This window comes from Aedes aegypti, chromosome 2 (assembly GCF_002204515.2).
Source record: "Aedes aegypti strain LVP_AGWG chromosome 2, AaegL5.0 Primary Assembly, whole genome shotgun sequence".
NCBI lineage: Eukaryota > Metazoa > Arthropoda > Insecta > Diptera > Culicidae > Aedes > Aedes aegypti.
In genome coordinates, this window is record NC_035108.1 from 238,153,219 (window position 1) to 238,179,233 (window position 26,015).

Genomic DNA, 26,015 nt, shown 5'->3' on the forward strand with positions numbered 1-26,015 from the left:
AAATGGCGCTTATTAAGACCACTCAATACATTTGGCTTGGTTTTTCAAATACTTGAAAACAGAAATGTGTCAAACTTACTGATCATGAATATAATATGTCAGATATTAAACAGTGTAGGAATGCTAAATTTGTTCAGCTTGATTACATAAATGCATGCCTTCAAAGTTTGTACGGATAATATATGGACACTCTGGCTGATGTTGGCGCTGCAGTCATAGTTGGTTACCCTATGAAATCTTAGGAGCAATTCTCGCATAACTTGTTATCTCGCCCTAAAAGCCATTGGTTACCGAGTGTGTAGCTCCAAGTTGCTAAGCAAATGAATGTACTAGGATAAAAACTATCACCACTGCGAGATAGACGATGTTCTTCTCTTCGTAATAGTGTAATTCCATTCGTTTGTTCGGTAACAACAAGCTACACACTCGGTTACCAATCGCTTTTAGGGCGCGATCTCAAGTTATGCGAGAATAGAAAAGTTTAAAACAATAGATAGCTCCGCAGTTAAATTAGGAGTTTTCTCAGTGAAGAATATAGTGAAATAGCTCAAAATAATAGTAGTTTTGCTTGGTAAATTTTTGTTCAGCAAAAAAAAAATTAAAAGTTTATTTATAAATTTGTTAATAAATATTCGAGCTGTTTAGTGGAATACCTATAAGTAGATGAAAAACCGATCTGTCAAAGGATCCAAACTCTAGTGGTATTAAATGGTTTTGTACTAAATTCAGTTTTTAATCTACTTATAAATTTGTTACTTTGGATGGAACTGTGAAACACCCAGCGCAGACAAATTTTAAAAACCATAATGCAGCTGATATCATTAATTTGAGCGATTTCACCTGGTGCTTAACTTTTCTACCACACACTTAGAAAAAAAAAAAACATTGAAATTTTCCCGAAATATTGAAGCAAGTAAAATGTCGTAAAACCTAAGTTACTAATGACATAATTTTCTGTCTTAATGGAATAAATATTATGGCCTAAAATTAATTATGGACTGAAATTAAAGATATTTAGAGTTATCCGTCAAAATTTCATGCATATTGCTCACAGGAAAACAAAGTTACAGCATGCCAAAGTTAAGCATTTTGTATGGAAATCGACTTTCACTAATATTATTTTGTACACACCTGTATGTACATTACATTTTCAATACTGTTATGTAAAACAGTAAGCTCTACATAATTAAACTGAGTAGTTACAAACCATTTTTTGTGAAATTTTGTTGTATTTTTTTTTTGTTAAAATTTTAAATTTCATTTTTTTATGGTTTAATCAAAATTAATGTATAAGTGGCTCAGGTCTGGACCTGTAGAACTGGACATTTTGTGTCGAACGTCGGAAGAGTTTTAAATATATAGTCCAATGTACTGACAATGACTAACGGAATACTACTCAAAAAAATGTAACAATTTCCATAAAAACAGATATTTCTGGAGCTCGATTTGAAATGGTCCTAAGTAACAAAAGTAGAATACTCGTGTTTATTTAACCATTAGGTAGATTCTACTCAGCTTAATATGAGGGTAAAGTACCATTTTGATATTATATTTCTTCAAAAATACAAAAATAATTGACACTTTGACGTAATTAACAGAAACTAGGAACAATAAAAATTTGTTCATTCGTCCTATTGCGCTTTCAGTCGAATGTAGCTAAATCTGAAAAAACGCGTATTCGACCTATTGTCTTATATCTTCAAGTTTACAAAATCCCCCCAGAATCAGACTCTGGTTGAGCTACTAAGCAAATCATTTATTGAGATGAAGGCAAACAGCAGTGCTGGTGCTGTCATTTCCAAGGAATTCATTTTTTAGTGTTCCCGATTGTGAAAGATCTTAAGGAAAAGTTTAAGAAAACCGACAGCGACAATTTGCTCTCTTCGTTCAACTTTGGTTTAATCTTCGGCCTGTTGCTTTCCGAGCATCACCACAGAAGTACCGATGATGCCTTATGAAGATTTTTTCAAAGATACGAGCAAGTAAATCTATCCGACAGCCGCATCCGTTGCATCTTCTGTAAAGTAGACATTTTGCGGAGATGTGAATTTGCACTGAGTAACATCGCTGATCGCATTAATCGCATCGTCAACGTTATGCAATACATACCTTTATGTAGAAAACTCCAGAAATTCTCTGAAAATCTCTATTTCTGTTTACAACGGTGGGTCGTATGTGCTTCACTGACCATCAATCAGTCCGATCGTACTTTGACGTATGGACATTTTCAGACGTCAAACGTCTGAACGTGCCCGTTCGATGTGCAGCGGTGACTGGCATTAGGTCGTATCGATTAGGTCGAATGAACCACAAACAATCTCAGATAGACGGAAAACTTATGTATGTTCGTAAATTAAAAAAAATGAGTGTATTCTTATGCGTTTGTTTAAAGGTTTACTGGGAGGGATTTCGTTTTGTGTCTTAATACGTATATTGTGTGCTTTTTTGCTGTTTGCTTGAAATAGGAATTGAATATCGTTTGAGAAACTTCATAGAGAGTTATCTCAGACAGTCAAAAATGTCACATTCGACCTTTTCAAATCGAGCTCCAGATTTGTTGAAAATATTAAATTATCACAGTCTCTTTGATTAAGTGATAAAACTTGAAGTTTATACCACAGACAAACAGACGTCACACTCTCATCGTTGTCCATCGACAATCTTTTAAACGGTCGATTCAAATATATTGTAGGTGGTCAATTCACCACCCGCAGCGCTCACATCGTTTTCGTTCGCGTTTGACGTTTCCACACTACTGCCATCTGTTGGCTCATCGGCCAAACACTCGGATTTTAGCATTGGGCGTACATGAACTCTCGACTATGATTTTGATCGCGATTTGTTCTAAGTGTTACGTATGTTTGTCTGTGTTTATACTGTTTGAAACAGTTGGCATGCATTTCAAACGTATTGTTTTACTGTCGTCATCTCATGAATAAAACAATATGTTTTGCAACATTATTTTCTAAAACAATAGGATGGTGTTTGCCCATATATGTATTTCATGAAAAAAATACAGTATTGGCGATCTAATCTAATGGCAATCTTTTCGCTCTCGACAACATCACCACTTAAAATATAGTGTAAAGTTAGATGAGAGAGAATTTCGAAATTTTAATAGCAATTTAAGATTTTCTATGCTTCCAATTCACAATGTAAAATTACTGTGTACGTATTTATTTTTAAGTTACCATTAGTAACTTCATTTTGCATCTCGTATTGTATGCAGAAATTATATCGAATTTTGTTAAGTATAGTTGCAAACTAGACCTCCTCTCTGCTTGTAATGACACTACCATTCATTAAATTGTCAATTTTCTACAAAAATATATTGAAATGTTGATGACAAATAAAATCGAGTGATATTGTTGAATACAGATTTCTCGATGTAAAACTCTAATTATTGAATTTTTCTACTTTTTACTTTTTTCCTGCCTAGTGGCGCAACTGGAGCAAATTAAACATATGTCATCATTTAAATTAAACAGATTTTTTTGGCGCGGATTGGTGTTTCTGGGCGCGGATTGAATTTCTGAAGTCGCGATTTTCGCGGATAAGATTTTAAGATTTTTGTAACAGCCCTGAGACTGTGAGCATGTCGAAAAAATCGATTCAATCCAAATTTTATCATGCAATTTCAACCAAGTTATATCTGAAATGAAAGTTCAAGTCCTTTTTTGCATGCTTGATGGATTAGCTCACAAAAAAGTTTGTTATCTCATACTTTAAATTTTATGTTAACATCAATAAAAACGGTGTTTTATACAACTTTGGCGACCTGTAGCTAAAAATTGTGACGTGCTAGAACATTTCTGAGAATGGCATCAGATACAGCATGCCCAAATCTACTAGAGACACATAATTTAATCCTTGAGACACGCAAAAATATAATTTTTGTTACGCTGTGTTATCGGACTTTCTTAAGCGAATTGTAAAGGGATTTCTATAAGCATATCTTGAGAAATCATTATAGAATTTGAAGTCTAATTCATGGGAGTCTTTAATTAATTTCTGGAGGAGACTTCGTACGTTTTCCTGAAGAAAGTTTTGGATGAATCACTAGAAGAGTTCCTGAGGATTTACCACGAGGAATCTGTGAACTTATAGAATAGTCGCGTAGTAATTTGTGGAGTCTCAAGAATTTGCATCAGGATAAATTGCGATGCGAAAAAGGAAAAATTGACCCAAATAATGTGTACAAATGAATCTTTCGGCTTTTCGGCTTGGTTCAGGATGTGAATCAGAATAAAATGTGTTCAAACCTGTTCCTGACTTTCTCAGGCTCAAATTATAGAGGGCCCCGGATGTTCGATGATTAACAGAACAATGTGTTGTTGAATGAAGAAAACGATATTCTAATAAAAATATTGTTCAATAACGTTAAAATAAACGCCACCTCTATCAATATACTTGATGATAGAGGGCCCTTTACTTATTCCCAATTTAGGTCCTCTCCAAACCTGATTTCTTTGCCTGTTTTTTAAGTTGGTTAAAAACACTACTTATACTGTTTATAGAAATTTTCGTAATGCTTTCGCGGCCCATAAGAACTCGAGGCTCGGTGCGAACCGCACCCACCGCACCCCCCCCCCCCCCCCCCCCCTAGCTAGACAAGAAAAGATGAACGTCTGTTCTCTGTGGCCAAAAACGCCTGCTCACTATACGACATTTCTACACGCTAAGATCTGTCTACCAAAATATGGGTGAAGTTTACCCATAATCACTGGAAAGTGCACACACTCATTTTATGGGTAAAGAAGGCTCTACCCATAAATGGGTAAACTAATAAAACCCATTTGAGGGTATTTGATCAAGAGCAGAAATATAGGAAAAATGCTAATATATAAGTACTTTATTTCTCTTTTTGACGAATTCATTAATTATAACAGTGAATTTTAATCATAATAACAACAAGTATTAATTTTATTGAAATTTATTAAACACAGTCTATTGAAATTCAATAATGTGCACACATAACCCAATCTTAAAGAGCGGCTTCATCCGATCAGATACACAGAAGTCGTTGTGATACGCCTTCTGGCTGCAACAGGCCGTTCCAGTTCAGTGACGGATGGTGCATCTTGTATGATTTTATTTGAAGTGAAATATCTACTTACCTAGAAAATATCCGTTTAGATAGTTTTCAAACGATTTCCTTGAACGACCGTGTCTAGATGTCATCGCGTCGTGTCGATTTTTGTTGATGTTTAATTTCTCAACCAAATATGGGTACTTATATTTGGGTAAAGCAACTTTAACAATAATATGAGTGAACATTGCCAATTTTTATTGGTAAATTTTACCTATATTGTATGTTTTGTATCAACAAGCTATAAATGGGTCAATCAACTACCGGGTACCCCCGTTGGTTTGACCACATTTAATCTGAACTCTTTTTAATTTGTACCCCGCTAATTTGCACATCGTTCAGATTAAAAATGGTTCAAACGTCATTTAGCTCATGGAACGGAGTAAAGTGGAATGGAACGCTGCAGAACGGATAGCAGAATCAAAACAAAACAATGAAAGAACCAGAAACCAGAAACCAGAACCAGAAACACGTTTCTAGGATGACTAGATGTTTAAATTAAAAATGAACCCCGATGGTTTGCATGAGGTACTGTTCAAATTAACGGGGGTGTACGGTACTTATTCATGGGTAATCTGATCTTAGCGTGTACGATGTCTCTGCGACTACTCGTTTTGCCCAATTGGGGGTTGAAAATCTCGTCGGGGCTTTGGACAGCTTTCTGTGCGACGCGTCGCATACTTCCCTTGGGCTGGCCTCGCGTCAGCCCTGTTGAACTTCTTCTGGACGCTCATGTGTACTTCGTTACTCTAGCATGTCCGTGTGTGTGTATGTGCGGGTGTGTGTTACAAAAATGTCACTCAAATATCTCAGCCGTTTGTCAACCGATTTAAACACTTTTAGCTACAAATGGAAGCAACAACATTCCCATAGAACGCTATTAAATTTCATTGCGAGCGGACTTTTCGTTACAGAGTTATGATTCAAACAGTATCGTGAAGTACTGGAAAAAACATATTCTAATATTTTCAAGTGTCTGCATTTTGATCAATTTCTCAGCCATTTTAAAACCGATTCAAGTTATTCGAATTTTGTAAATTATTGGAAAAAATAATGAATTTCAAAAGACACCTAGGGTTAAAGCTCCGGTTTTGGCCAGTCTATGAGAAAATGTCAATAAAAATTAAATGGGAAGCCGTATTTATACTACAAATATGTCAACTGCAAGCTTTCAATCCATATTATATGTGTAAATATCGAAACTGAGCTAAAACCATCATTTTGCTTCGAAAATAACGTTGGTCAATATAGGCCACCAGAACCAGTTTTGGCCAGAGACTTAACTTCGGTTCCTAAATTGGCCAATCTCATTGATTTCTTACGAGAGTGGCCAAATTAGGAGTACCCTGGCCAAATTAGGTGTATGAGAGTTGAAATTATAAGGAAAATGAATTGTTTTTTATATGTTTTCAATCAATTTGGATGAGTAAATGAAAGTAGCTCTATCATTGAATATGATCTACTGAACACAAAAGGTTTCATGGTGATTGGCTATGTAAAACGGTGTATAATCCACTATGGCTACAACTGGCGTATGGCCAAAACCGGTGCTTCTACCCTACACATTAATGCTTCCAGTGGACGGTTATGTCCTTTGAAGGAGGCACCACACTAGACAACGGACTAGCATGCAACGCCCAGTGGCACAATCGGAAAACGTTCCTGACGAAAAGTTTTCCAGACTGAAGCGGGAATCGAACCCACACTCCTTGATACGATGCGGCCACATGCTTGGTGTCATGTCTTCCTATCTCAAGTGATATTCCTTATGACTCTGGTACCTTTTACTTGATCGTACCTACGGGATTTCTGAGCTATAAATACTGGTTGCCGTAAGCGCAGAAGGAGAGACTTCCTGGACTGTGGACAGATTAAGATATTATTTTATTCTTTATTTGCAGGATATAAAAGTGGCGACGAGGATCCTGGAAACGTGTGTTGGTGATTATCGTTTTTCTTTGAGGTGGCGAGTTTGCCAATTTTATTTATTTGAGTATGGTGAAATTGCCAATTTAAGTTGAACTAAATTGTTCTTTAGAGCTGACGAAATTGTCGTATATTGTGAATATAGTTGTTCTTTTGTGAAGCGAGATATTATATTGAGATGAACGAAATTGTTCTTTAGTGTTGACGAAGTTGTCAAATGTAATGTTGAGCAATATGTATCCAATGATTTGAATGTTTTGTTGTAGTCATGAAATAAGTACTATAAACATACAATTGTGGAATTTTTTAGGTATATTTTCGATTGTATGAGTTGAATGCCACCTTCAGCATTCTAAAGGGGAAAGGACTGTCATGTCTTCCTATCTCAAGTGATATTCCTTATGACTCTGGTACCTTTTACTTGATCGTACCTACGGGATTTCTGAGCTATAAATACTGGTTGCCGTAAGCGCAGAAGGAGAGACTTCCCGGACTGTGGACTGATTCACATATTATTTTATTCTTTATTTTCAGGATATAAAACTTGGTAACACTAACCGCACGGCCACGAAGCCCAAGCCCAATTTATTTTAAAATATTCAACTTTTACATTTTGATCAATTTCTCAGCTATTTTTAATCCGATTTAAGGCTCTTTTTTCATTGATTAAAAGCCCTGACTTCATTCACAATCATATTGCAATCAAATTATAACTTACAGAGATAAAAATCAATTTTTTCCAAAAATCTCTAAAATTCTTCTTTTTTAATTTAAACCTACACATAAATCTTTAAAAAAAATCGCTGGTAAAATCATTTTAGAACATCAATTTTCCATTTTATAAATACAAATACATGAGTTTTTGTAGTTTTCAAATTTATCTTCAAAATCAAGATTAGAAACTTCCAAATGATGTAAAACTAATGCCGCTGGTTTTACTTTTCGATTTTATACGAATGTTTGTTATAAGGTATGCGGCTATTGGTACATTGATACTATACAAGACAAGTTTATTGATAGGATGGTAACATGGGTAGAGCCTCTTAAACTATGATAAAAAGCGTATGAAAAGTAATAAAGCTCGATATCCGCCTTTTGACGTGCAGTTTCCAGGACTTTCACGCAAACCATTAAACTATTAGAAAAGGGCAGATAGATTATAGCCACAACATACAAAAGTTTAGTTATTCTGATACAAGGTTCCAAATGAATGATGAATAATAATTACCGTAGTCCGGGGCACCATTGATCAGTTTTTGGGATATTTCTTAAATTTATCATTTGAAAATGCAAACGTTGCAAGTTTTATATTTTTAAAACAAGTACTGGCACTCACCGCACGTGACTATATACTGTATTTTGGTTTTCAAAACATTCAACTTTGTTTAAATAAATGTTTTAGGTGATTTTTTGATTTAGTCGATATGGGGTAATATTAATCATCCATGTAAACAACGTTCGGTAATATTGAAGATGTTGTTACTTACTTAAATCATGGCCCCTGAAGCCGAATATGAAGACCAAACTCTTACAAGTCATTTACTTTTTAGTTATTTCAAAAATAGAAACACTTTGAACCTAAAGGTAGGCAATTTCCTAAGGAAATTTTGCAATCTTAATAGTAGTTTGTTAAAGTTGCTTGAATGAATAAACTTATGAAAGATTTGACAACGGAATCGATTTCGGCGATGCCATTTTTAGTAACAACCACATTTTCCTTGCTCATAGCATTTGCAGAACTCATGTGAGACATGAATTTTCGGTAGTGTTATTCATAATGATAAAAATCGTTGATTCAAAAACTTGACAAATTTACGAACAAACTAAACGCAATTTTTCGCAAAAACCTAAATTTTTATTAGCTTATTAATGTAAGAAAGGGAGGCACCATTCATGCTTCGAAAAAGTTCCATCAATAAATGATGAATCGAACTTTTTACGAACAGGGTCATACCAATCAATGTAACCCCGCTAACCAATGTTACCCTGGATTACAGTACCTCAAACCTGTATGGAAATGTAAGAAGGGTTCAGTCTCACCATCGGTGGATTAAGTCAGGTTTTTTTAAGACACCGACACGTTCTAACGTGCTTTGAAAAATATATCCCTTTTTCTCCTGCATCTAAACAGCTGTAATCATGTTTTACAACTAGCTATGTGCGTACCAATTGCTGTTCCATCATAATCAAATGAGTGAATTTAGTAATCAATAATGAAAGACTGTTTTTGATCTGTTTACTGTTGAGAAATATTTATCTGGGGGAACATACGATTGAACAGTAATCAAAATGAAATGTAATACTTTCATAAACGCGAGCACGATGAGCTTCATTTCGCATATAGACCATCGTTAATAAAACGTGTCAATATACATCATCGCATATGAGATGGACAGAAAATCATTGGAAACCCATTCGAACAGTATGGTTAGTGACAATGCTCTTTAATTTAGATGGTTTCTGATGATTGAATAAAGATTCTTCACTGAAGGAATCTTGAGTCAAAAGTTAAACTACAAATACAGGAAATTCTTTATTAGCGTTGGGCAAATTTTTTTCTTCAACATCGATGTTTCTTAATCGTTTCACATTTGAGCTGCCAAATCGATTCACCGATCTTTGTCGCTCAATTTTACAGTTATGAATTACTCAATTTTACCTGACGAGCGATGTTGAAAGATTGTTTTGGTACGCTACTGTTCTCATACATTATTACTGGTTTACAGAATATGTATCTCTTAAAAATTTGTCATACTTAGAAATGAATCACGTGATTCTAAATAGCCGACGCTCCCAAGCATCAATTTTCGTCTGTGGGAGATAAGTAGGTATCAGCAAAATGCCGAACATTTTATTAATACAGATAATAACATTATTACTAACGGCATGCCGCCAGATATGTATTACCTATAATATGTTTTATGCGCGACAGTATATTGATGATACGCGACAAGCAATTGGCGCGCATTCGTTCGATACAAAGGAAAGTTGGCGCGTTTCGGGACATGCAACATCGCGTCGCGTTGCTACAGGGATACTAAACCGAATCCTCGCATCCTGTCGAGTGCAATACCGTTTCGAATTGTAGGTACCGTAAAACGGGGTAACTTCGATCCTTATTTTTTGCAAGAAAATCTGAAGATTTCTGCATTCTTTTTAAAAGATTTATACATGTTTTACATTTTTCAATGAAGTGCATCTGGAAGTGGAACAGTGGATACCAATTGATTGTATCGACATTGAATTCAATATAAATCAATATTTTTGGAATATAAATATAAGCACGTTTACAACAAAATCGAATGAATTATGTTAAATACATAGGGGGTTGCATATCTCTAGATAGCTTCTACAACTAGCTATCAAGGATAAGTGACAAACTCATTATAATTTTTTCAAATAGTGATCGAGAAACAAATTGTTTTAAGCGTTTCAAAAACGCTAGAATTTCATCAATTTTAATATTAGAATATAAAGCCTCATCTACTCTCGATTCGAAATAAATATTTTGCTGACTTCTTCTTCTTCTTGACATTACGTCCTCACGTGGACAGAGCCTGCTTCTCAGCTTAGTGTTCTTATGAGAACTTCCACAGTTAACTGAGAGCTTTCTTTGCCAAAGTTGCCATTTTCGCATTCGTTTATCGTGTGGCAAGTGATCATTGATAACGTCGGATCATTGATAACGTCGGATAACAACTGCAGCAGAGAAATTCGAAGACGTATCATTGCCGGAAGTCGTGCTTACTACGGACTCCACAAGACCTTGCGGTCTGGTAAACTTCACTTCCGTACTAAGTGTACCATGTACAAGACGCTAATAAGACCGGTAGTCCTCTACGGGCATGAGACGTGGACAATGCTCGAAGAGGATCTGCAAGCGCTAGGAGTTTTTGAACGACGTGTGCTTAGGACGATCTTCGGCGGAGTATGTGAGAACGGCGTATGGAGGAGAAGAATGAACCACGAGCTTGCGCAACTCTACGGTGAACCCAGTATCCAAAAAGTCGCCAAAGCTGGAAGGGTACGATGGGCGGGACACGTTGTGAGAATGCCGGACAACAATCCCGCAAAAATGGTGTTCACCTCAAATCCGGCCGGTACAAGACGAAGGGGAGCGCAACGAGCTAGGTGGTTTGACCAAGTGGAGCAGGATCTTGGAAGTGTGGGGCGATCGAGAAATTGGAGGATAGCAGCCATGGACCGAGTTAGTTGGCGTAACATTGTGGCGCAGGTCATGTCTTGAAGGACGTAGCGCCAGCAAAAGTAAGTAAGTAAGTAAGTAAGTAAGTGGCAAGTGCGATGATATACTCTATGCCCAGGGAAGTCAAGGAAATTTCCATTATGTAAAGATCCTGGACCGACCGAGAATTGAACCCAGACACCTTCAGCATGGCTTTGCTTTGTAGCCGCGGACTCTAACCACTCGGCTAAGGAAGGTCCCCGCTAACATGAAGTGTAATACTAATACTTTAAACTTTTGCATTCATTTTGCTTAACTTACTAACTGAAAGGTTTTTATTTCGTTTAGTATGTTGTGGGTGGCACACTATCAAAGATACTCGCATTATCAAATATACCCCGTTCTACGGTACCGTGTATGCTGACGAAGGTGCAAAAGAAATCGCATCGCACTTTGGGGCAAGCTCCTCTTCCGCCAGGAGTTGTGGTGTCCTCGCCTTGACGGCTTCGGTGTGCGAAGAAGCAACAGTGTGGCAACATCGTCATCATCCGTTGGCATACCGATCCGATACGGTTACCGAAGAAAAAGGTGCTCCTTTTTCGGCGTGTTGCTTTATAAATACGTGTGTTTCAATGCTGCTAATGACATAAAGCTCGTGCCAACCGAAAGGGAAACAACTGAACAATAACGGCCGGAGTGTGGAGTGAAGACTGAACCTGTGCCAAAGGACATAAGCAACAGTTGCCCAGTTTAGTGGCCGGAAGGGTTCAGTGGAACACAGTGTTATTTGTTTAGTGCTTTGTGTTGAGATATAAAGGCAAGTGGTGAATCAGTTGGTCATTCTTCAAAATTTAGCTAACAGACAAGGTGTGAACACGCTGTTCAGAACTCCAACGAAAACGAATTCCGAAATAAGTGCTTAGGGATTCTGTGAAAATGTGTAGTTTGGAACAACATTTAAAACGGAACCTTGTTTAGTCATGTAAACTTTTGCTGGATGGATGAATGAAATGGTTGTGTAAATAATTGAACAGTGTTCTATTTAAAAATTTAGATCAGTTGACAATACCAAAGGGACCAATAAAAGTTAGTCTGGTGGAATTTCCTGCACCAGAGGCATGATGGATGAGTTTGCCATAGAAAAAGAACCACTATTGTTGCAATTTAAGTACTGACCATGTAGAGGGAGAATCATGGGCAAACGATTGAAAAATGGAAAACCGTTGGTGCCATATGTGGTGGAACAATTAAACTATTCAAATACTCCTACAAAGCTAATGGAATTGTTATGTTCTGCTAGTCAAAAGTGATTGGTTCTGCAGATGTTGATTAGAGTTCTACGCTCTACGTGCGGCTTCTAAACGTGACCAACGCCAGCATGCATTTACATTGATAGATTTAATTTGGATTTAAAATTAGCAATTATGAATGACGTCTAGTGATACGAATATACAACGCTAACGGCATTGTTAACATTTACACTATTTTTTGGTATGCTTTTTTTTTATTTGGCCTGAATCAAAGTTGGTCACTGATAAGTTTAAGCTCAATAAGTATGTCTAAAATAGTAATGTATATCTGAATATTTTAGAATGTTGAATGCCATGCATTGCACTGTAATTTTGGAAATCTATCTTCAGATGAAATCATTCTTACAAAAAGGTCGTTTTAACGTTAAATTCATGTAACCACTTCAACGTTCATTTGTCCCCCAATGGGCCTAAAGCTTAAAAGACTGACCCATAGATTGTTACATCACTTTGAACTGCTTACAGTATATTTAATAGTTCAAATTTTAAACAAAGATGACGCCAAATAACGGTTTTCTGGTATTTTCCGATATACCGTCGGCAGGGACTTCTTTTGATTCTGAGCTACACTGCCCATAACTGCATATTCGTAACATTCGACAAAAGTAGGCATTGAGTAAATGGGTTACCAAGTTTGCATTTTACTGCAGTATGGGAGGAAACTAAAATTTCAATAAATCATTAAGAATTCAAAAGAGCCTATTTGAGGCTGAAATTTTGTACAGCTCATACCGCATATTGGGTGAATAGTCAGAAAATAATTCTGATAGAAATTTCGTTGCTACTACATTATGAGGCTCATGTATAATCTCAATGTGTCTGTTATGCGGTTACAATTGCCAATGTGACAAAACAACTTGGTATTTTTTTCGAATTTTCTAGAACAAACTCACAGATTTTAGTAAGTTGATCGGAAGTATTTATCATTTGATGACTCTCCCCGGTATTAACTCCAATTTGTCAAAAATGTCGAATGTGACTGTTATGCAGTTATGGGCAATTATCGCCAAATCGATAAGTCTGTATTTTGTGGTTACCTTTTTTTGTGATATACTGCAAAAAGTTTTTATTTTGAATAAATTATCGATTATTACAAAGTTCAGAAAATATGGCTCTTGATAAATTATTCTTTCTTTAAAAAATGCTTCGAATTTCGATGCATACCTTTTGTAATAGATTTCCCAACATCAGAATGCTATTTCGATATGACTTATGCAAAGTTATATAGCATTATGACTTAAACATGCTTTTTTGAATTCCATTATTGGTTTCATTTTAAACATTGAATTTATTTCTTATATCTAGGTGTTCTGTGCTAGGTAACACTATCATCCTCATATAGTGAAACTAAATTAAACTTTCTCATAGTATCATTTTCTTAAAATTCAATGTCAAAATTTATTTATTATCTAACTCTTTTTGATTTAGAGACTGTATCGAAAAATAATCAGCAACACCAAAGATGCTTGTTCTTCAAGGTTAAAAAAAATGTTGCATCGAAATAAAAGAAATAAAGGTCGAAAGGACAGAAGGTCGAAAGACAAAAGGTCGAAAGGACAAAAGGTCGAAGAACAAAACCGAAAGGACAAAAGGCCGAAAATCTTTTTTCAAAAAAGGAAAAATTTTCCACCAAGCAAATAATTTCGCGACCTTTTGTCTTTCAACCTTTTGTCCTATCGACGTTTTGTCTTTCGACCTTTATTTCTTTTATTTCGATGCAACATTTTTTAACTTTGGAGAACAAGCATAAACCGTTTGAGCACATACAAACAACCGTAACACTTGAATTCTTTACGTCATACAGCGAAATTGCGCTCAATTCTAATAATTGGTAGTTGGATAACGGCTCACTCGTGGCGCTAGCATCACTTATGCTCAAGTTTGACGATTGTACCACCTAGTTCGCGGTTGGCAAAATGCAGAATTTTAAGTATCGGTCGTAAATGTTCGCATGACTACGTTTTGAATTCATAATTGATCTAGCTCTACGTCTGTTTCTCTAAGGTTTTAGATAGGACAATAGGTTTCTTGAAAAGCTTAGTTGTATTGAAAAAAATATTATGCTCACTCTCTTAATTCTAAATTAGCACAACGTGTGATTTTGAAACATTTTCTGGTCATTGTTGAAATTGCAATAATTTCCTGGCTCATATTATGGATCACTAGTCAGAACTGCTGATATTCACCATCAACAATCACGAAAAATGTTTTCTAAATATAAATTCATACTAAATCTAAGCGAACGAGCAATTTAATGCTATAATATTCGAATATTTGGGAGCTTATGATTGCTGACGGAACTTCTTACTGAAAACGACCATAGCTGTGTGGTACCAACTCAATATTTGACAAAAACAACGTTATTTAGCAGTTGAATATTGTGCTTAACATTACAAATGGTAGAAGACAAATAGTATGACTTGACAAAATTATGTTTTGAGCAAGTTATTCGATCCGTAACGGTACTTCAAGTCTCACTGAGATTCAACAAAAGAGCACTTTTTTAGATTGTGTTTAAATTACACATATGATGTTGTTGGTCCAGTAGAGCTCGATTTTGTGCGAGTTTTATTCTATTTTGTGTAACTTCGTTTAAGCGAGTGGCTAATTTTCTCAGCACTTGGATCAATCAAAACTTCAAACTACTCCGCCACTAGAACCATCATCTCATACTGTTTGAAAACTACTTATTATCAACACTATACAAAATCATGAAAACAGTTATTCAAGTCATTGTGCAAAAGTTTGGGATCACCTGAGACGCATGCAAATAATTTTTGTCAATATATCAGCCATTTTTCCACTGATTTCAAAAGTCTAAGGATAACTGAAACGTAAATAAAGAGGAGCATATATTTGGTATAAGATTTTACAGAAATTACGTGTTTTAAAAAAGTTTAATGACCCCAAACTTCTGCATGGTACACCATAGTGAGGGATTACACGATTAATTGAATAAACATTCTAATGTATTCGAACAGATTTAAATATGAAAATTTCGCAAGTGGTTTTCAAAGACTATTAGATTATAGTCCTAATTTCGCACTGGTTTAAAATTTTGGTCGATTCAATGCTGAGAAAAATAGATATATTTTTAGTGTATTTTTTTATAAATCTCACAACTTCATGCAAAACTTTAGTAAACAAAACAAAAAAAATGTCAAAATTCCTACGAAGTACAATTTTGAATGGGCAGTGAGTTCCAAGTAGACATGCAATTTCAGTAATATGGACAAAACACTTTTGTATGTTTAAAGGGGATAACCCCAAAGTTTCACACTGGAGTGTCTTTTATTGCTGTGAAATATGCGTCATATTAAATACCTCCTATTGCAAATTTTCAAATAATTAGGCAGAGAGATAACGAGTTGTGTTTGATCCTTCGACCTTGACGCTTGCTCCTGCGGGGGCGGGCGATGAGGGCAGGATCAAACATGTCGCGCGTTGTTCGCGTAGTGAAATGAAAAAGCGCCGCGGATCGTTAGTAGTGTTTAATCTATTCATCGCGTCGCTTGCTTTTGCGTGGGCGAGTGACGAACACTTGTTCGGCGTACAGTGCGATTATCGAATTACATCGCGTATCCGATTAGGCGTGATTATATCATGGATCGCATCACCAACTATTGGTGACTTCCAGATCTTTACCTTATCCCACTAAGCCAATATCCTATCCATGACAACTGTGGAGATGCAGAGGTATACTCGGTTCCTAGTAACAACGGTTGTCTAACCAACATTCATTCCCTTCCACGTTGACCATAAGGACGTGGCCGGCGCCTTTATTGACTTTTAAAATTTGAGCTCTCGATTTGTGCACATTGAAGAATGGTAAGCTAATACCAAGCCCCATTCATTAATTGCCTGTGCAACTTCGATTGTTCTGGTCAATCACGGAGTAGTAACTACGAATTGTCATCTATGCTCATGCTCAATTTGGCAGAGAAATACCCCCAAACCCAATATTTCGCCAAGAACGTTAACGGACAACTAATCTTGATAGAAATATAGGGAAACCAAATTCGGAGTAATATCATTAAATCGTGACATCAAGTCAGGGTCAGACTCGCTTTGTTTATTCCATTTATTATCCTTTCGAAATAATGGTCGACCGTTTGGCCTACTTATCATTTCTCGCGTATACAGGCATATCTGAAGTGATCGATTTCTCTTCGTCGATTTTCTTTTTGGGTTTTTAAATGAAATTCAATCAATTTTCATATGATGAGTTGCTTCTATTGAATCAAAAATAACAGCCAAAAACAGTCATCACGGCTATGTTATTAGCTAGATAATCGATGAAGAATATTCTTTCATTACTGTTACGCCATTATGATACTGAATGCGAGATTTGGTCTAACACCCTTTCGGTCTAATGGATTCAAACGCCCCATCATCTATCATGAATTCGAGTAATTTTTTAGGGCAAAATAATATGATACAAACGAGGGAATCCTTTCGTGATTTTTTTGAACTGAACTCGGCAAGAAACAGTCTATCGACCGAATGTTCAAAGATCCTGCGAAACGATTAAACGTTATCTCATTTAATTCGGATTATGATTTTAATCAGCTTTTTTCTCACACTTCAATGAAACAAATTGCTGGAGAATGTAATGCAAAACCATGTTCAGAAAAGATAAGCAGCTCATTGTTCGTACAACATACTGAAGGCAATCAATTTTGACAGGTATTTGATTGAACGGAAGATTACTCAGACCTCACACCAACAAATATTCGCCATGCTAATACCTGAACAAATGTCTTAGCTTTGTAGCAGTGTCAATAAAATAAACCGAAATGGTGAGCTGCGTTTATCTCTCCGTAAGACTAAGGTTGCAAAAAATAACAATGCCTACAGGCGAAGATTCTTGCGATGATGAATTTGTTCGGATGTCAACCGCAGGATTAAATTCGCGATATTGATTTTTTTTTCTCTGCTATATTACTTGACATACATCTGGCCCATATTTTGCCGCGTTTATCGACACGTTGACTATGCACGATCATCGGGCTTCAATATCTGGTGAAATTGCCTGCACGTATAGGTGATTTTGCAGAATTCTACTCGGGAAGGGTGGTCAACGAAACTATCCATGCGGAAATAATGTATTACCGGCACGCTCTCGATTAAAGCAATTAACGAAACTGTCGCTAAAATGATGAGACATAATTTTAGATTCCGATAGATTGAAAACCATCACGTGGTTTTTATGTCATTTTTTCGTGTGACGTGGCCGCTGTATCAATGAACAGCATGCAAATTGAGCTTAAATTCAGTTCGACATGTCTTTTATGAGATTATGAATTCCAAATGAGCCAGGAACAATTAAAGTCCTATTATCCTATTGCAGAAATCTCTTGGCGTTTCTAGAGGAATTTTCCGATTAATGCTTAATTATGAGCTTAAAAAAAAAACTTTGGAGGAGTTTGAATTTTATGGAATTTCTGGGTTGTGGGAGATATTTTGCCAATAGTTCTTTAATCATTTGAAAAGTTTCTGCCAAGGGTATTGCCAGCAGATACACTACTTCAAAGAATTCGGCCAAGGAATCGCTCAAGAAAAAGCTCCTTATATTTATCCTATAAATTCTTAATGAGATTCCAATTTATATTCTTCTAATTTTTGAAATTTTTCCTTTCTCCAGAGTCTTCTTCAATACCATAATTATTTTTTGGGGAATGCCGCTAATAATTCTTTAAGAAGATTAAGCATGAATTCCTCCAAAAATTCTTTTCAAGCCTACTGTAAAAAATAATCTATGGCACTGCAATAGCAACGTCTAGATTTGTTTTTATATTTTTCAAGAAAATTCTGCATTTCCAATGAAGTTGTCGATTATTGTATCTGGATTTCCTATTATTTTTTAAATTGACTTTAAAGATTATTAAATCTTTGTTAACTTCATCCAAGGTCTTTGGATTCTGCCATGAATAACTCCATAAACTATTAAGACAATCCTCACAAACATGTCTTTATTTATTTATTCAGGAATTGCTAAATGAGATGCAACCTAAGACTTAATAAGTCTGTGTTTTGGATTTTTATGACAACTCCTACCAGAACACTTTGTAGATTTCTCTAAATTTCCGAAGGAATTTTGAGGCATTTTTTTCTTGGTTTCCTCCAAAAATCATTCCAAAGATTTTTTTAGGCATTTTTTTTTCTTGGTATCCTCCAAAAATCATTCCAAAGATTCTTCCTGTAAGCTGGTGAACACGCCAAGGGCGAAAAGCCACACAAATTAAGATAAATAATAATAATAATCTTCCTGTAACTTTCCATAAGTAGATGTTAGATAACAGAGGCGCGACCACTTTCGAAATCATGGGTAGGACAAAGGTTGCCAAATATGTTGTGCACAGTGAAGCTAAGAACTATTTTAACCTCTGAACCCTGGACTGGAAATTAAAAGTTACTATATGGATCGATGCACGAGTTGACTTATTTGACGTTTGAGCGGTGCCAAATTCACTCGTTGCCATGGTCACGTAAATAACACGGCACCGCTAAAAGGTCAACGAGTGAACTCGTGCATTGGTCCATTTAAGGGACTCAAACGCAAAGGGATATTGCTGTGTGCATTTGAGGTGCAAATCTTCACTAAATGTCCTTCAAATGCGGTAAGACAAAACAATCAAAGGACACCTAGCAACGATTACACACATCACCGCCAACCTAGCATAGAAAAGCTTACATTGACATCGGATTGCCTGTGGAGAATCTTACCGCGTTTGGTGTTCCCGCATTTGAAATTTGCGTTTCAAACGCACACAGCAATATATGCAGTGTTGCATTTGAACGTGATCAGTTTGCGTTCCAGTTTTAATTTTTGAACCAGGGATCAAGTAGGCTTGAACATTGATCAGTTCAAAAATTTGAACTTTGGAGCTTAAAATTGAACGCGCAATGAACATTTGATATCATGGTAGGTGTACAACATATTTCAATGCAGAATATTTACGAAAGTTATCATGGAACGTTTTACGTTCCATATATTTTGAGCGAGGTGAATTGAACACATATTGATGTAGTTTATTCGAGTTTTAAGCTTCATTGTGCATTTTGAATTGAACTCCATGAGCAGTGTTCGATTTTTGCACGAGAGTTCAATGTTTGCTGCGTTCTCGTGCAAAATTAGAACACGTTCAGATTAAAGAGACTAAAATACAAAGAGACGAAATCTGATCATTTTGAAACAAATCAGCTAGTAACTATGCCAAATCTATTACGCAGCACTGCCAATATTGAATCCCACGCTAAAAGTGGTTCACAGGTTTCTTGTGTTGAGTTTACTAAGGTTGGGGTAATGAATGCAAAAGTGGCTGAATAAGTGGGAAATCAATGTAATGAGTAGAGTAGAGTACTTTATTCAAAACATGAAAATTGCAACCGACACTCGTGTATTGAGAAAATATACTTCAGAAGAAGCAAAATTTTCGTGGACGGTAACATTTTTGTGTGAGCCGTTTTCAGTGCGCGTGAAAAAGTGTTTGACAAGTCTCCTGCTCGATTGGAATGACATTGACAGTAAATTTGAAATTCCAATTGGAACATTTCTTTTCTTTGCTTATAGTTTCTTTAGCTCAGATCACTTTTGACTCGCGTTAAGTTTTAAATGCATCACTGGATGTATGAGCCATTTTGGTCGGTTTTGAAATGAATTGAGGAAATTACCCAAGAAACAATTCAGGGCAATTAATAAACATGTTCGCCTAACTAGCATTTTTAGCAACTAAATTTCGAGCAATGGTGTTATTATTGAGTAGAAGAACTGCAGTTCTATTGAAATTGCGTAAACAATTTTCTACCACCAATCACTGCCCGAAATCTAGAAGTTTCTGTTCAAAGTTTATTAAGCACAGTTTCAGGCATGTCGTTGTTTAACAATCGAAGAAGAGTGTTTGCAGCCTCATATCTGATGAACAATCACTGAAGCTCAAATACAAGTTTTAATCAACTTTAGTTCCTTTCTTTAATTGGACTTCCTTGGTATAGACGATTATTCGATTATAAGTCTTGCGTTTGAGATTATTCACAAGTAATAATCAACAATGTTGTCGACATATAGACAAGTGTGTTTTAAAAAATGCGTAAACGATGTTTAAGCAACACGTGTACAACAACATATTCGATTAGCGTATCCTACCTTTAAATATTGCTTTCAACCTGCTTATTAACATAACCTTGGTTGGAGCAGTACAGATGTAGGCGCCTATGAATCGGAAGGTCCTGAGATCGAGACCTGGAAATTCAACAATATTTGACAAAATACAATATATAATACAAATATAGAGTTGGTAATCACGTATATAAATAATAATATTTTTACTGTTCTAATTTCCTACTAATTGTTGAAGAAATGTCGAAGAAACTACTCTGTCAGCTTATTTCAACACATCTATAAATAAATATGAAATCCACCATAACTATGTCTCAACACCAAAGCAAACCTTGTTCAGCATGGTTTGTGGTTGAACTATTGCTGAACACAATTTGCTAATTGTTTATTAGGATCATAGGTAAAACATGGTTTCTACAACTTCTCTTCAACAATTAAGCAATAACATGCTATACAACTCTGTTAAAGAAACGCTGAACAAGCATTTCTGGGCGTTCGGTAAGTTATTAGTGGTATTAAAGTTTAATAAATACATATTTTCGTCACTACTGAGAATGCTTCTACTGTTGAACGGTCATGGTGTAATAATTGAATAAACCTCCATTTTTGGGCGAACAAGGCTTGCTGAATAGTTTTATTTTAACTATGTCAGTTATTAAGAAACTAATAGCTTAATAATATAGTTCCAAACAACGTTTCTTAAGGTAAAAATTGTTTCTTGGGTATACAGTATCCAAGCGTTCTAACGATATTTAGAGGAGATTTTCCACTCAACAGAAAAAGTTACATAATTCTAAGGTTTGTTTTTTTGTGACTCCTATGCAATTTGTATAGAATGAAAAATTGCTGAAAAAGTCAAAGTATTTTTTTTTTCAAAACTAGGTTTTTAAAACTGACAACCCTCTAATTTTCATGCCAGTAGTTAAGAAAGATTAAGAAAGCTTTTCGCCTTTAAAGGGCTGGTAGCGACTAAGTGCCTTAAAAATAGGAACTTGAAGACCTCTTGCCAGAAAAAGGGGACCAAAAAGAGCTTTCAATGGAATCAAAAAGAGGTCGAATAGAGACCAACCACGAAAAGAGCAGAAATTTCTCAAAGATCTACCACTTTTTTTGAGGATTCTGCGTGACATTACGACAAGTATAAATGTTCATTCAACTTGATTTTTCCCGAGGAAACCCACAGAAATGGAATTTCTTCAAAGATTTTTTTCAGAAACCGTCTGAATTCCTTCAAAAATTCTTTGAGAAATTTTTCCCTGGGACATCCGGCCAAAACGTGCTCTAAAATTCAATCAATAACTTCGCCAGAAAATTCTAGCGATTTGCTTTAAAATTGTCTTTAAGGATTTATATAAGATTTCAACTAGGGATTTTCCTAAAGATACATTCAGCAATTGATTCAGAGATTCCTTCTAAGATTTCTATAGAAAATTTTCCAGTAGTTCTTTGTAACTTTCTAAAGTAAGTCTTAAGTAATAAGAGTTTCCGAAATTCTTCTAGGAATGTTTCCAGGGAAATGCCACGATATTTTTTCCTAAAAATTAATCCGTGACAGAATCTCTATAAAAATTTGTGTAGGAATTATTAGAAAAAAAAAACAACTACACTATTCTTGAAAGATACTTTTTAATAAATGTTTGGTAAAACTGCAGGAGTCATACTTGGATGAAATGCTGGAAAAATTCCTTGAAAAAAAAAGTTGTCCGTAGAACCCCTCAATGAATTTTGGATTTCTGGGAGGAAACGTGCATGAATTCTTGATGGAATCCACATGAACACATGAAGAAATTCTTGTAGGGTTCCTTGTAAAAAAAAACCTTAGGCATTTTTTTCTAAACTCTGTAAATTCTGTAAAAGGCTTTTGAAGATCTCCATGAGTAACAACTGGAAAATTTGGTTGAAGGATTAGTGAAAAATATCTGGAGAAAATTGTACGATAGTTTTGGAAAACAAGTCAAAGTAATACCTGAGGAAACTACTGGAGGCAGTAGCAGTGATGCAACCAAGGGGGGGAGGGGGTGGTTTGGGGGTCAAATCCCCCAAGGGTAGAAAAATTTATATGACTTGCCATCAATATTTTTGAAATCAACACTGCAATTTACAAACACCGTAACCGTATAGTTATATTCTTCTAAATCGTGGCATTCCTTTTAGAAGTTTCATTGAAACGTAATTTTCACACTTTTACTAATGTATTTACTACAGGCATACGCTTCTGTGGCATTTACTTCTGTTTTACACGAAAAACGTGAAGGTTCCGAAACAAACAAGTGTGTATTGCTGTGTGCGTTTGAAACGCAAATATCAATTGCGGGAACACCATACGCGAAAAGATTTTTCACAAGGAAGGCGAAGTCAAAGATTGATTTTCTTTGCTAGGTTGGCGGTGATATCTATCATGGTTGATAAGTGTCCTTTGATTAGTTTGTGTTACCGCGTTTGAAGCTCAGTTGGACATAATTTGCACCTCAAACGCAAACAGCAATATAAAACCAAACCAAACAAATATATTTAAAAACAATCCTAGACAAATTCATAAGCTCATACTGTTTTGATTCATGTTACCTACACTTAAGGCCTCAGTGAAGTATATTTTACCATAAAGCATATAAAATAAATAATTCTGTATGATTCCTCCGCATTATCGAGCCTTCAAAACATGTAACTTTCGAATGATAATAAATAATAATAAATAAATAAATAATAATTTTAAATAAATAAAATAGTGTGCCCTTTTCACGATTCTTCTTGCGGATGCTTCCTTACTTTTGTTTCACATATTGGACACTCCGGATTCTAGTTCCGGAGAGCTCAATTTTCAATATAAATTGCCAAGTCAAATTGTCCATTGAAATCGTCAAACCACTAAAGGGACGTCTGAGGTAGTTGTGCGTTATAAATTTGCAAAGATATCTATGGATAAAGCTTATCAAAACGATCCTCGGAAGTGAGAACTTTTGAACGGTGAAAATTGGAACATTTCGTTGAAATTTTTCCCATAAAAAGTAGGTAGTGATCGGAATTTGAATCTGTTCGTAATATGAATCAAAACGGTAGTTTAGATCAATACATTGGATAGACTAAGCTGAATTAATTGGAGAATATAAATTACCTATTTGTATTACCAAATTCCTTGGGTAATTTCTGTCCTTGAAGAAATACTTCGAAAAACTCGTAGGGGGATACCTGAATAAATTTCAGGGTTATACCTAGATGAATTGCTGATAGAAGAGAGAGATTTCGGGAGGAGCTGTATAAATTTCTTATGTAATTCAGCGGTCGTGTACAATAAGAAACTCAGAATAATCCCGGGTGTTTATCTGACTATAGCAAACCTGCTGGTCGATGGGACCGCAACTAATGGAAGCTTCAGAATTTTTACAATTTGAATTTATCCCATTAAATTGATGCGTTACTCAGCCTTTTTGAATTGTACCAAGACGAGCTTTGGACTCCACTTTGCTCGCTGCAAAAGAGTAGGGTGGATATTTTCAATAGTTTAACGTTTCATGCAAAAAGTGACTTGAGCTTTTTACAATGATCGTTTTTGTGTGTATCTGTATGAACTTCAAGTCCTGCTCGCCCTCCCTGATGAAAATCCTGGCTACATCCATGACTCTCTCATCTAGCTAATATCATTACCGTAATCTTCGTCATTACAACTTATAAGATTGCATCCTTCGCCATATATTATACCAGTTGCACTCGAGCTTGGTTCATCAAACGCTTAGACGTTGAGCTGCTGCTCCAATTGTTGAAACTGCACCGTTTTATTGCCAATCAATCTATACTCCTTGATCTTCGCAACACCTTGGCTCTCAATCTGTATAGATACGCATTCATTGACTTGCTGGCTGAGACTGAATAAATTTCTCAAAGCACCATAGGTATCCCTTTTCATTCTGAGATGGTAGAAGCTGCTACGTGGAAGGTGGGGAGAGGAAAGCTTACTTCAGTGGATATTCTTTATCATGTTAAATAAAATGGGAAACTTTTACTCCTGCTTCTTCCATTTATAGATACAAGGGGTAGAGGTATTGCTCACTTGAGCTTTTGTTTGCTCTTCAATCCCGGTAGGCAAAGGAAGCAGACTCATTCACATGCTACACATTGTTTCACACGCATCGGTATCAAGAGTACGGCTAATAAGTGGATACCTATTTACTTAACTGAGGACTGGAGGAGGAGAATGAAAGAGACTATTTGCGATTCACTGTACTTTTGATTATTACATTTGCCGTGTAATTTAATCTGCGCTTCTAGAAAGCAAGAGCTTCATAGATTTGTTTACACTTATGGGCGTAGGCTGAGATAAACTGGTGGCCATTATTGAAAAGTCACAAAAATAGATGCGAGTTTTCATCATGCGAGAAATTTCATAACATAGTAGCGTGTACTGCTTCTCATTCTGTCTCAGGCTTTGAAAAAAAATCCAAAAATATTTCAGAGCTAGTTTCATATGGTTATGGTTTACACACTTTTTAAATAATAATTTGTATAAAGATTTCAACGCAATAAAAAGTATAGCTTTCAGTAGTTAATTTACTAGCAGCAACCAATTTGATTAAAGTTTGGTGAAGCAAGAGTTCGAATCTTGAGTGGGGCAAAAGTTCGCTGACCGAAACACAAAATATCGATAGTTTTATGACAAGCTAACGTCATAGTAGCCATAATTCATAATCTTATGTTTGCAGAAAAATACACAGTAATTATTCATCAAAAAATTGAGCAAAACAGGGTTTGTTGTAATATACCCAATAGCAGTTTTTCGCAACGATGGGCATGAGCATGGATGACCGCTTGCACTCCGTGATTCACCAAAACTATCGAAGTTGCACAGAGATTTAATGAATGGGGCTTGGGATTAACTAATCATTCTCAATGTGCACAAATCGAGAGTTCAAATTATAAAAAGTCAATAACGGCGCCGGCCACGCCCAATGCGGTCATCGGGTAAGGGAAGGAATGTTAATTAGACCACCATTATTACTAGATACCGAAGAATCTTCTGCATCTCCACAGTTGTCTTTGGAAGGATATTGGGTTAGTGGGATAAAGTAAAGATCTGGGAGTCACCTATTGTTGGAGATGCGATCCATGATATATTCATGCCTAACCGGATTCGCGATATAATTCGATAAACGCATAATTGTACGCCGAACAAGTATTCATCGCTCACTTTCGCAAGAGTAAGCGATACGATCAAAAGATCAAACACCACTAACAAGATCCGCAACACTATTCCATCGTGTTACGCGACTCGCGGGTTACCATATGTTCTCCCACCAATTTGTTTAAAATAACTTGATCATTTTTTGCTGAATATCAATAAGTAGTAGATTGCTTACCAATATTTTTTCTGTATTGAGTGAAATAAATGGGCGTACA

At 35.9% G+C, this 26,015-nt stretch overlaps 1 protein-coding gene across 2 annotated transcripts in view; it reads left to right on the plus strand.

The window, feature by feature from the left end:
• Positions 1-11,826: 11,826 nt before the first annotated feature.
• Positions 11,827-26,015, plus strand: part of LOC5580248 (short neuropeptide F) — a 170,505-nt gene continuing 156,316 nt past the window's right edge. For both annotated transcript variants that reach the window (XM_021844523.1, XM_021844522.1), the window contains exon 1: positions 11,827-12,015. The gene's annotated coding sequence lies outside the window, so the exon portion shown is untranslated. The remainder of the gene's footprint in view (positions 12,016-26,015) is intronic.